Genomic DNA, 4,677 nt, shown 5'->3' with positions numbered 1-4,677 from the left:
GGACTTTATTATGATTTTATGTCATTTTTAGCTCAAAATCACATGATGATTTGCATATATGTTTGGATAAATAAAAATTAAATTAGTTCATCAAAATCACTTGATAGTTTAGTATTGCTAGTATATGTAGTACATTTCATGGTTTAGTTAGATAAAGAAATATTTTTATTTTTTAATATCACTACCGAAAAAACGTCCTTTGCCGAGATCCGAGTTTTTTGCCGAGATAAAAAACGCGGGCTCTCGGCAAAGAAAACGTTTGCCGAGCGCGGCTCTCGGCAAACACCGGCCGTTGGCAAGTGACAGGATTGCCGTGGGCCTGCATCTCGGCAAGCAACAGCTCTCGGCGAAGTGGGCCGTTTTGCCGAGAGCCGCGCTCGGCAAAAAAAGCCCGTCGGCAAAACGGTCCTTTCCCGTAGGCCGCGCTCTCGGCAAAATCAGGCTCTCGGCAAAACGTTGCCGCGGGCCCATAGCCGTGACCTGCCCTGACGGCGTCACCGCTTTGCCGAGAGCCCCTCCGTTACTGCTCTCGGCAAAACTCTTTGCCGAGCGCCGCTCTCGGCAAATATTTGCCGAGAGCCCCTCCCAGGCTCTCGGCAAATGTGGTTTCTATATTTCATGTGCATGTGTTTCTCTTCTCCTAACTCTCTCCAATTAAATTATTTTTTCTTTCATATGCTCCAAACATTTTTCTCTATAGACATACTACAGGTTGTACTCAATATTAAAATTTTGTGTATTTTTGTAATTATTTGCTATATATAATTAATTAATTGCATTTCAAGGAGTTTTTTTAATCGATTAAAATTTGAACAGCGATTGATTTAAACACAGGAAAAAATTAAGTAGAAAATGATATTCATGCTATTTATGCATTATTGAGGGCAAATAACATCTTGTTGACATTTTTTTCACCTTTTATTTTACGAATCGAAGACCACGAACATATGTCGCCCAACGATTTAAAAATTCTTAAAAAAGGAAACGAAGTCGGAAAATTGTGATATTTGCAATGAAGTCATGATATCACACTTGGAGGCTGTGGTAAAAAATTGAAAATGTTTTGCACAAGTGGTTGCGTATGATTCTTACTATCTGAGACATCTCCGAATAAGTTTCATAAAGTTGAGAAGGATCCATTAGGATTTTCAAACAATGTCACGGTCGAATTAGTTTTGGAGTTCCAAACTTTTTGTATAGCCATTAGAGAGCATAAGTTGTAACACGGCAAAATTTCGTATTTTTCTGGAGCCGTTTGCTGTTTATTAATTTTTTTTGGATATTATTTGCCAAGAGCTTCAGGGGATTGCTCTCGGCAAAGGCTCTTTGCCGAGAGCAACTAGGCCCGCTCTCGGCGCATATTTCTTTTTTTTTACCTGGCCTGGATCAATGGTTTGCCGAGAGCTGGCTCTCGACGAAGAGGTTTGCCGAGAGCTGCTCTCGGGAAAGATTTTTTTTTTAAATATCATTTTTTGTTCAGTTTGCCGAGAGCTACTCTGGGCAAATAATAATTTTTATTTTTTTTAATATTTTTTTGTGCAGTTAGCTAGTTAAAAAATTCGAACGAAATTTGAAAAAAAAATAACTTTACCGAGAGCCGGATCTGGGGGCTCTCGGCAAAGGGGGAATGTTTGCCGAGAGCCTCCCAGATCTGGCTCTCGGCAAAGTGGCTTCACCACTTAACCGTTTGGACGCAGCCCCGCAAGCCCCGCATGGTGAACCGTTTCGGCCGCAGCCCCGCCGTCGCCGCAGCCCACCACGCCCGGCCGCGCGCGCTGCCGCCGCTGCTCCGCCCGAGCCTCGCCGCCGCCGCAGCCCGGCCAGCCCGCCCCATCCCGCCACGTCTGCCCGCGCGCGCCAGCGGCGGCCACCGGCCCGCCCCAGCCCTGCCACGCACGGCCGCCGGCGTCTCGCCTCCACATGCCAACGACGCAGTCATTCGTCCCGCCCCCGCAAGCAGAGGAGCGAGGAGGAGTGGCGCGCCGTCCTCTCCCCCAAGCAGTTCTGCATCCTCCGCCAGAAGGGCACCGAGTCAGTACTCTTCCTCACTCCTCCTTTTTCCCTAAGCGACTGCCGCTATGACGATTGATTTGTGGCTGAGCGCTGTTGTTCATCTGATCTACTCCCCATGCCCATGGATCGATTCGATCCGATCGGATCCTGTTTGAGGTTCTTCGTATGTCAGGACCCATGGCCACCGGTTAGTTGAGATTACTGATTACTGATTTTTGAACCCGTCCTAGAGTTGCCGACGGAGGGATTCTACCTCCTCGTTCAGATTCTTGTTCGTCTAGTTCATCGAGGGTTGCGCCAAGTACTCTTGGACAAATCTAGAAGACTAGAACGATACTCTTTGGGACAGAGGGAGCATAAAAATAGAAAAGATAGGGCAAATCAAACAAAACAGTTGTATTCCTTTGGTAGGCTTGACCTTGGTATGAGTTAGACCATTTTGATATTGCCCGCAGACAAGAACGTCTGCATCTTCTAACATATTCATTTTGTTATTTTCAGTTGTTGTTCCTAAATTGTGTCTTTCCTCCCTTGCTAGTTGCTGCAAACAACCATATTTCAGGAATCAGATAAGGTTACCAAACAAAAAATAATTTTGCAGGCACACTCACTTCTTTCTGGTCCAAACATTCTTGGTTCTGTAATCCTTTGGTAGACTTGACATCCTCCGTACCAGTTGAGTTAATTTGATATTCACCACAAACACTCGTACCTGTATCTTCTGACATATTCCTTTTGTCATTTCCAGTTACAGCTTGTAGATCTTGTCTTTCATCCATTGCTACTTGCTGCAAACAACCAAATACATGATTTAGATAAGCTGTGGTCTCAACAAAATTATAGCAATTAGAGAAGGTGATCAAGGCATATATTCTGCAGCCATGCTCACCATGTCCACGTCCAAAATTTCCTGGTTTTTAATTTCCCATGAAGCATGAGTTTCATCAACACAGCCTTTTCAAATATTTCAACATCAAAATCTAGGAGGCTAGTTTAGTCTCGGGACCAACCTTCTTTTGAGCAACAACTTACAGGACCACTCTCTAAACTTTTACCCTCAGTTCTCTGTAAAAGACATAAAATTGGAAGAAGATGTTTTCATGGGAAAGTGAAATGCAATTTGGATCGTATCTAGCCCCCATATCATTTCAGGAAGCTAAAAACTTTAATAATATTCAGAAATATGCATTTTCATCAATAAACATATTTCATCAACTTTCTGTGCGCCAGGAAAATAAGAAATAGTATAGCTGAAAACCATACTAATTCACTTACATACCCCACTCAACTGTGTATTCGTCATAGCTAGGTAGGAGTACACTGTTTCTGTTCCTGGCGCCCTATCATTTTCGTTTAGTTCTGTCTTTTTTTCTTTTACCAATGTGAATCAGAATGAATATGTTATATGAAGTGCAAGGTACGCATAGGGATCAACCTATATTGATCTAGTGTACCATGCATGCATCTGCAGACCTAGTGTGCCACATTCATATGCCTGCATCAGATCAGAACGAATATAATGCCACTGCTGCTTCATATGCACTACAGGAAAAACGTCCTTTGCCGAGAGCAAAAACGCGGGCTCTCGGCAAAGAAAACGTTTGCCGAGTGCATTTGTTAGAGTAGTAGTTGTAGTAGTGTTAGTAGTAGTTAGTAGTTGTAGTAGTGGTATTAGTAGTAGTTAGTAGTTGTAGTAGTGGTATTAGTAGTGGTAGTAGTAGTTAGTGTAGTAGTAGTTGTAGTAGTTAGAGTAGTAGTAGTTGATAATTAAGCTGCATGTGGTTCCTTGATATATATGTGGTTGTCGGCCATCGTGCTGTGGTTTTCTTTCAGGTTTGGAAACCTCACCGTTCAGGGGAGATGCTGCCGAATTTTTGAGTTGTCGTTATTTTGCTTCTTTCTTTCTTTTTGCAGGAGCCGAGTCGGAGTACCCCGGTGTCCCCAGGTCTGCCCGCACCGCGTCGCCTCGCCACTGCACCGACCCGCCACGGTCCCACTAGCCTGACTTCACCGCCACCTAAGGTATAACCACTCTTTCTTTGTCCTGGTCATGTATCTCCACATAACCCAGTTAGGTGTCTCCCGTTCGAAAGTGATACGGTTAGAAATATGCAGATCTTTGCATATCAATAACCGTATCTGTTTCGAATTGTTCACGTTTTTTAGACAGCCCGAGGATGCGCAGATGGTGTTAGTTTCCATGGTCTGCTCTGATCCAAGACAGAGTTTCGACAGTACCTTCCTGTTGTTCTCCGGATACACAATCTCCCTGTTGAGACGTGTATTTGGAGAACAGCGGGGAGGTGCTGCCGAAATTCTGTTTCGGATAGGACCAGACCATGGGAACTAACACCATCTACGCATCCTCGGGTGGGATTAGGACCTATCCTTACCTATTAGATGGTAGGAACGACATGTAGATGCAAGTCCATGGTTATATTTATTACTTGGTGATATATATGTTAGAGGATGGATGACCGTGAGTGGATGTACTCGGGCCGCCGGAGCGCCCGTGAGATTACCAGAGAATGGGTCGACAAGACCGATGCTTTCATCAAGCAAGTATTTGACCAGGCTCTCGGAGCGCGGGCCGTTTTTTGTCCCTACATCAACTGTAAGAACAAAAAGAGGCAGACAAAGGAGGTGATGACTTCACATCTGGCT

The 4,677-nt window shown here is 44.4% G+C and overlaps 1 long non-coding RNA gene across 1 annotated transcript; it reads right to left on the bottom strand.

The window, feature by feature from the left end:
• Positions 1-2,515: 2,515 nt before the first annotated feature.
• Positions 2,516-2,940, bottom strand: LOC136486774 (uncharacterized). The gene is made up of 3 exons (XR_010766947.1): positions 2,903-2,940; positions 2,625-2,801; positions 2,516-2,554 (listed from the first exon to the last, which is right to left on the bottom strand). It is a non-coding gene; the product is annotated as an uncharacterized lncRNA (long non-coding RNA).
• Between the last annotated feature and the right edge of the window lie 1,737 nt (positions 2,941-4,677).

Source organism: Miscanthus floridulus, chromosome 10 (assembly GCF_019320115.1).
Source record: "Miscanthus floridulus cultivar M001 chromosome 10, ASM1932011v1, whole genome shotgun sequence".
NCBI classification, from domain to species: domain Eukaryota; kingdom Viridiplantae; phylum Streptophyta; class Magnoliopsida; order Poales; family Poaceae; genus Miscanthus; species Miscanthus floridulus.
This window is presented reverse-complemented; position numbering and strand designations above follow the sequence as displayed.